Source organism: Euleptes europaea, chromosome 20 (assembly GCF_029931775.1).
Source record: "Euleptes europaea isolate rEulEur1 chromosome 20, rEulEur1.hap1, whole genome shotgun sequence".
NCBI lineage: Eukaryota > Metazoa > Chordata > Lepidosauria > Squamata > Sphaerodactylidae > Euleptes > Euleptes europaea.
Genome location: NC_079331.1, coordinates 14,701,820 through 14,710,591, shown reverse-complemented (window position 1 = coordinate 14,710,591; position 8,772 = coordinate 14,701,820).

The window sequence follows — 8,772 nt, the reverse complement described above, 5'->3', positions numbered from 1 at the left end:
GGGAAATGGGGCTATGGCTCAGTGGTACAGCCTCTCCTTGGAATGCAGGAGGACCCAGATTCAGTCCCGGGCACCTCCAGTTAAAAGGATCAGGTAGCGCATGATGTGAAAAGCCCCTGGAGAGATGCTGCCAGTCTGAGCAGACAATACAGACCTTGATGGACCAGTGGCCTGATTCGGTCAAAGGCAGCTCCGTGTGTCCATGTGTTTGATGCGGCGCTGACGGCAACTGCGAATGCAGCTGTCCGCCAGCCACAAAGCTAGTGCCGCTGGGTTAGAGCACCAGCTTTGCGCATAGACCACATGATAGAAAAGACCTTTCTCTGCCTGAGAACCGGGAGAGAAGAGGAAGCAGGTGGCAGCTTCAGCTGGGTGTTCGCCATGCGTTTCAACCACCCGTTTGCATGAATGTGCCCATGGGGCAAACACAAACACACATCTTCCTATTTGCTTGCGTTACACATCACTACATACACAACCCATCTTCCGCCTCTACGAAAGAGCTTTCCGACAGTCACCCAAAATGGCAGGAGGGAGAAGCTGGGGGAAACCAGCAGGTGTGATTCTAGACCTCTCAGTATTTGCCTGCCTAGTCTCCTGTCCCAGAGGAGTCTGTTTACACTTTTTGCAGAGAGAGAGAGAGAGAGAGAGAGAGATTCCTATCCAGATGCAAAAACTGGAGAGGAAATTATTTTATAACACCAAGAGGAAGTCAGGGAATCTTGAGGCCTGCTGTTTGCAAGATACGCTTTAAATACATTTTGCACCGTCGGTGTTCACTTCCTCTTGCAAACTTTCAGTATGAAGTTGACTGCAGGCGGTGAGGGGAGGTGTGGGGTGTGGAAAGGCAAGAGCTGTTTGCTTCCCATTTGAAGGATGCCGTTTTAGGACTGTGAAGCAGGTGTACCTTATAGCTAATTCTCAATGTTGAACTTGGGGGATACTTAAAGCTGGAGACTGGGGCCATGACAAGGCACGTCTTGCTACAAACTGGAGAAAAGCCCCAGGTTTGAAGAAAAATCTGAAATCTAAAAACAAACAATTAAAAGACATCTTTTAGATAAATCTAGGATTGAAGCTGGTACTAGCTCTAAGTTACCCTGGTTTCAATATTTCCAATTAAAACATTTATGTAATAATAAACAATTTTACAAGCTTTTAAAAAAACCCTGATTTTGAAACTCTGGTTAAATTACACACCAATAGACAAAAAGGCCTAATCTCAAAACTTTATCATATTTTACTGGGGAAAACATTAGAAAAAGGAGTTATTACCTACTTAACTAAGTGGAACAAAGATTGTGGAAAATTAATTTTAGACAAACATTGGTCACAAACTTGGAAATCATACAGTTTCTGTCAAGATGCAAATGGTGAAACTGTTGACAAGGTGGTATCTAACTCCTGTGAAATTAAACCATATTAATAACTCCAAAGTGTTGGAAAAATTGTGGTAGTCTGGGTACCTACCTACATTGTTGGTGGTCATGCAAACACATAAATTCTTTTTGGGACGATATTCTAAGAGAAATCCTTTTACTCACAGGTTATTCCATACCAAAACAACCAGAACTCATATTACTAAATCAAGGATATGATCCCAAAATTCCAAAGATTAGAATCCAGCTCATACAAATTCTTATTTCTATGGCAAAAATAATAATAGCATCACAATGGAGAAACAAAAATCTTCCCACAGTTTCTATGTGGTTGAATCGTATTAAAGACTTCCTGATTATGGAAAAAAAATCAGAAAAAGTACAGCAAATGGAAAACCCCAACCACGAGGCACTTTTCTTAGAAATGTGGTTTCCAATCCTAGAAAAATTTGATATGTTGGCTTTTCCCAATTTAAAATACCTGTTTTAACTATTCAATACGTTCCAATGGGTAAAGGTTTAACCTACTATTCTTAAAGTCATTACCCCTTGATCCAATTTATCATAATGTGTGATGTTGAATAGTTACGAATTGTATTGCATTTGTTTGTTTGTATGTGCAAGTTAAAAAAAATAAAAAACTACAAATTAAAAAAAAAACAATTAAAATAGAAGTAGCCCCTGTGGTTTTAAGGAACGAATGCCCACTGTGGGTGTTGCTAGAAAACCACAACTATATTACCAGTTGAAGCCTTGGTTTCTGTCAGTAAAAGCTAGCGGGAGGAGACAGGGCCCTTTCAGCGTTTGAGAGAGGACTCATCAGGGTCAGGCCTCGCAGTAACCACTGGATGAATTGCTACCACCCAACTTGCACGACTCACCCAGGCCTGTCCGATCGCTACTGTGCAACAGCAGCCACCCCACAAAAGCCAATGTGCTGTAGTGGCTAGCTTTTCAGACCAAGATCTGGGAGACCCAGGTTCAGATCCTGACTCTGCCACTGAATTTTGCTCTGTGTCTTTGGGCCAGTCTCGCACACTTAGCCTAGCCTACCCCCATTGGGTTGCTGTTGTGAGGATAAAATGGAAGAGAATTGAGAAATACCTGGAGATTTGGGGGTGGTATAATGCCATAGGGACCATCATTTTCTTTAGCTGAACTGATCTCTGTTGCCTTGAGATCAGTTGCAATCCCAGGAGATCTCCAGCCACCACCTGGAGGTTATATATCAAAAGTACTCACAAGCGGACTTCATGAACTCATGGAAGTCTATGATGAATTTCCAAGAAACCAGGCTGGTCCATGTGGCAATCTGTCGTGAATGAAAGTTTGTAAGGCTTTACCACCGTTGGATTACTGTTACTAAGGGGAAATCCTTGAACCACAATGAACATTGATTAATTTATCCATTTGGTGAAGCTACTATGATCTACAATTTATAATCAACAAGCTGAAGAAGAACCTCACGAAACGCAGCCAGGATCTAGAGGGCACGTACTTGTTGATGTTGATTTTTGTCAATGCTGATAGCCGTATTTGAAGACTTTGTGTATACGTAATAAGAGGGTTTCTGCTTCCTAAACCTGAATGGACTTCGGTCCTATATTTTGTTTAGAATTATTTGTTAAATACACTTTTTGTGACTAGTGTTTGCTTAGATAGAATAGATTAGATTTAGGAATAATATGAGTATATGTTAATGATTTAGGAATAAATACTGAATTTGTTGCATACTTAATATCGAGCCTTCGTGCTGCCTTTTGATATATAGCCTATTCACATTTGCAGCATAGGTTGTTTGCTTTTTTGTATTCTAGTTACTAAACCCTCTGGAGGTTGGCAACCCTACCCATAGGGTAACATGATACTGTGCAGTTCCCATGTTTTACCTTGGATATTTACATACACAGACAGCCCTCTTCAGTTCCAACTGTCCCTCAGCAGGATACAATGTCATAGAGTCCACCCTCCAAAGCAGTCGTTTTCTGGAGGGGCACTGATCACTGTATTCTGGAGATCAGTTGTAATTCTGGGAGATCTCCAGACCTCATCAGAGGTTGGCAACTTTATTTAAAGCAGAATCCTTCTGGCTCAAAAGGTGCGTTTTGAAACAGATTTGAAATAGGGTTGCCAAATCCGGATTCAGAAATACCTGGAGATTTGAGAGTGGGCCGTGGGTAGGGTTGCCAAACTCCAGGTGGTGGCTGGAGATCTCCCGCTATTACAGCTGGTCTCCAGCCAATAGAGATCGCCTAGAGAAAATGACCGCTTTGACGGTTGGACCCTATGGCATTGAAGCCCCTCCCTTCCCCAAACCCCGCCCTCCTCAGGCTCCCCCCCAAAAATCTCCAAGTATTTCCCAACCCAGAGCTGGTAACCCTAACCGTGGGTGAATGGGGACATAACACCATGCTGTCCACCTTCCAAAGGAGCCATTTTCTTCAGGAGAAATGGAAGAAACGCTTTAAATAAAGAATAAATAAGCCATCAATGTCATCTGGAGATCAGTTGTAATTCCAGTGTATCACCAGCCTCCACCTGGAGGTTACAACCAAAAGAACAACTCAATTACACTGTTAATAAGTACTGGCAAGAAGAAAACAGTGCAGGCAATTATATCCAAAACATATATTCAAAGAAAGTGCAAGACATCAAACAACAGTGCTATACATGAAACTAACACAAAACTATCAAAAAAATGCAAATAAATACAAATAGCACTTTCTTTGAATATATGTTTTGGATATAATTGCCTGCACTGTTTTCTTCTTGCCTCCACCTGGAGGTTGGCAACCCTAGGTTGAAAGCCTGCCAGTTTAGAAATGAAGCAGGGCGCGTGAGAAAATCTTCTCCCTTATAAGGGAAAACTCCCTGCCACCGGTTTGTGGCTTGACTATCGGCCGGCTGGGGGAATTTCACTCTTTCGCTAAAGCACATCGCAGAGCAATCCTCCCAACTCTGGATCAGGAACAGCTTTGCAAAACAGCCTGCTGTGGTCTAAGAAGTCACAGGGCAGGGTGGGGGCGGAGTGAAGGACCAGATGGAAACCCAGATGGTGGAAGAACCCAGCCCAGAACCTTCGGCAGCGCGTAAAGCCCGCCGAGCGCTCATTTCCAACCCAAGTTGTGTGAATTTGCTATCAGGCAGAATTGGCCTGAGCGTATCTCTTCAAAGTCTTTCTCGGGAAGACGGTGAGCTCTCCTTCTTCGGAGGCTTTGAAGCAGAGGCTAGATGGCCATCTGTCAGCAATGCTGATTCTGAAAAGGAGGAGGAAGAGGAGAGTTTGGTTTTTATATGCCAACTTTCTCTACCACTTAAGGGAGACTCAAACCAGCTTACAATCACCCTCCCCACAACAGACACCCTGTGAGGAAGGTGGGGCTGAGAGAGCTCTAACAGAGCTGTGACTTGCCCAAGGTCACCCAGCTGGCTTCGTGTGCAGGAGTGGGGAAACCAGTCCGGTTCACCAGATTAGCCTCCGCCGCTCGTGTGGAGGAGCGGGGAATCAAACCCGGTTCTCCAAATCAGAGTCCGCCGCTCCAAACCACCGCTCTTAACCACTACACCACGCTGGCAGATTGTGAGAGGGAGGGCAGGAAGGGTTGCATCAGTGTTTGGCTCTCGTGGCCCGTTTTTGCACACCGAGGGCAGTGCCGATCGCCACTTCGGGGCCAGGAAGCAATTTTCCTCCAGGCCAGATTGGCCAGGGATCCTGGAGGGGTTCTTTTTTTGCCATCTTCTGGGCATGGAGTAGGGGTCGCTGGAGGTTTGAGGGGGGAAGGTAGCTGTGAATTTCCTGCATCGTGCAAGGGGTTGCATTAAATGACCCTGGAGGCCCCTTCCAACTAGGGTTGGCAGGTCCCTCCTCGCCACCGGAGGGAGGTTTTTTGGGCGGAGCCTGAGGAGGGCGGGGTTTGGGGAGGGACTTCAATGCCATAGAGCCCAATTGCCAGAGTGGCCCTTTTCTCCAGGCGAACTGATGTCTATCGGCTGGAGATCAGCTGTAATAGCAGGAGATCTCCAGCTAGTCCCTGGAGGTTGGCGACCCTACTTCCAACTCTATGATTCTAAAGCTGCTTTCCTGGGGTGTAGTTTTGCAAAAGCCTAATGCAACCCTGTTTCAGTGACAAGCCAAAGAGATCCTGCGATCAGTTCATAGCCGATTGTCCTGTGCAGATTACCCATCCATATGTTGTCTTGCCATGGGGTGATGGAGAAGGCATGAGCACACCGGCCCTGTTCGCTCCCCCCACCGCCCCATGATCGCCACATTGTCTGGACAAAGAGGATATGCACAGTACCACACGCGGCCCCCTGCCTGTGATCAACAACGTTTGGGAATCAGCAGCATTGCTGAAAGCACAGGGAGGGGGCCCACTTTCTGAAAGCACTTGGCAGGTACCAGGAAAGGTTTTTAGCAGTCTCCAAGGCCCCCAAGCATGCCATGTTGAGGACCCACAGCCTAGGACAACAGTCTCACCAGACAGTCATTTGAAGAAATGCAAACAGAACTTCCAACACCAAAGAAAAGAACAAAGACAGTCTTGTTAAAAATAATCTTTAAAGTTTCTCAGGATTTTAAGGGCCTGGGCCAGGCATTTTCAACATCTGTGCCAACGACCTCAGAGACATTACAAAGCTGTCTGAACCAACAATTTGGACACTTCTGGCTCTTTGGCACCCAGAGACTCAACCCACCAGCTCTCACTGGGAAAGGCAGAAGAAGAAAAAGAAGAGTTGGTTTTTATATGCCGACTTTCTCTACCACTTAAGGGAGAATCAAACCGGCTTACAATCACCTTCCCTTCCCCTCCCCACAACAGACACCCTGTGAGGTAGGTGGGGCTGAGAGAGCTGTGACTAGCCCAAGGTCACCCAGATGGCTTCGTGTGTAGGAGTGGGGAAACCAACCCAGTTCACCAGATTAGCCTCCGCCGCTCATGTGGAGGAGGAATTAAACCCGGTTCTCCAGATTAGAGTCCACCACTCCAAACCATGGCTCTTAACCACTACAACACGCTGGCTCTCAAAGATTAAGATTAAGTTCTTCTTTTACAACACGTTGCAGAAAAGATGTTTAAGTTATTGTTATTCTACGTTATATTATACATAGCTCTAGTTTGGAAATCAACCATGAAAAATTCGAATCCGGCTTCCTTGTTAGGGTTCCTACAGAAAGCGGTCGGAACGAGAGGACAGACGATTCCTCCAGTGTAATAACAATATAGATCGATGCTGAAAGCAGCATGACCGGTTATTTCCTTCTGTGCTCCACTAAAGATGTAAGGGGCCAATTCACACATTACGTGGCAGCGATCCCAATTTTGCAGCCTAGTACATGCCAGAGAGATTCACAGTCAATCCCGACTCTCCGACAAGCGAGTCTACGTGTTTTGGGCTAAACTCATACACGTACAAAACTTGGCCTTCATCAATACAGAGGTTCCCCCGCCGGCTTCCAAACTGCGGCAGAATTTGGGGGAAGCATTCACACATTGGGGAGGGGCTGTGGCTCATTGGGAGAGCATCCGCTTGGTGCGCAGAAGGTCCCAGGTTCAATCCCCGGCATCTCCAGTTAAAGGGACTAGGCAAGCGATGTGAAAGACCTCTACCTGAGACCCTGGAGAGCCGCTGCTGGTCTGAGTAGACAATACTGACCAAGGGTCTGATTCAGTACAAGGCAGCTTCATGTGTTCATGTGTCTTCTAATCCTCGACTTTCTAGGCTTCCTTTGTATGTTCTCCCTTGAACATAACTTGGTACAATCTTTCCACACAAAACACAGCAGCGCCGGCATATTACAAGCCAATTGGACAGGAAGATGCACATTTTTAAGCCAGGGTTGTCCGGTCCCTCTTGGTCACTGGTGGGGAATGGGGGGGGGGGGGTAGGGTTGCCAGATCTAGGTTGGGAAACTCCTGGAGATTTGGGGGTGGAGCCTAGGGAGGACAGAGACCTTAGTGGGGTACTATGTCAAAGGGTTAACCCACCAAAGCATCCATTTCCTCCAGGGGAACCGATCCAATTCACACAGCTTCACTGGTCGCCTGCAAACAATTCGTATTTGCCTCGGTCGACAGGAGAGCGGCCGTTTTCAAGCTTGTTTCAGACATTCATATTATTGTCAGAGTCGGTTACATTAAAAGAGCTAGACTACCTGTGCAAAGCGAGCAAGAACCAGGAGCGGGTGAGATGCGATCCCCAAAGCGCTTGGGCCAGAATAGTCCGAATTCGTTTCTGCTGAAAGCGAGAAAGATCCTAGCCCTCGAGGAGGCAGAAATAGACCCAGAATGTACCACCGCCGCCTCTTTCTCTACAGGGCTGGTTTAAGTAACTTCTTTCATTTTTGTTCCTGAGAAACTGGGCAAGAGCCCGGCAAAGCTATATAAAACAGCACCCCCAGGACAAACTGGGGCCGCTAAGAACAGCGTGTTACGGGGGACCTTCTTAATTTGCCAACACGAGGGCCAAAAGATATACAGCGTGCAACTAAAATCAGCGGTAATGTAACCATTGGGGGTAGGGGGAATGAGGGCATGTCTTAAGCACCCGTTCACAATCCTTCACTCCCGTCTCCAAGAGGGTCTCTGAGAACCCAAGTTACTCCACTAGAGCAATTGAACGCCAGTCTCTCACATCCCCCATGGATCTGCAAATTTGTAATTTTATTCCTATATGCTGTCAAGTTACATCTGACTCTTAGCAGAAGAAGGAGGAGGAAGAGAAAGTAGTAGTAGTTGGTTTTTATATGCCGACTTGCTCCACCACTTAAGGAAGAATCAAACCGGCTTACAATTGCCTTCCCTTCCCCTCCCCACAACAGTGGGGTTGAGAGAGCTCCAAGAGAACTGTGACTAGCCCAAGGTCACCCAGCTGGCTTCATGTGGAGGAGTGGGGAAACAAATCCCGTTCAACAGATTAGCCTCCGCAGCTCAAGTGGAGGAGTGGGAAATCAAACACGGATCTCCAGATCAGAGTTCACCGCTCCAAACCACTGCTCTTATATGATGATTTTCTCTACCTTTTAAAAGGAGAATCAAACCGGCTTACAATCCCCTTCTCTTCATTTCCCCACAACAGACACCCTGTGAGGAGGGTGGGGCCGAGAGAGTGTGACTAGCCCAAGGTCACCCAGCTGGCCGTGTGTAGGAGTGGGGGAACAAATCCAGTTCACCAGATTAGCCTCATGTGGAGGAGTGAGGAATCAAACCCGGTTCTCCAGATCAGACTCCACTGCTCCAAACCACCGCTCTTAACCACTACCCCACACTGTAGACTAGCCCAAGAATGGGGAATCAAACCAGGTTCTCCAGATTACAGTCTGCCAGTCATGTGGAGGAGTGGGGAATCAAACCTTGTTCACCAGATCAGAGTTCGCCGCTCCAAACCACCA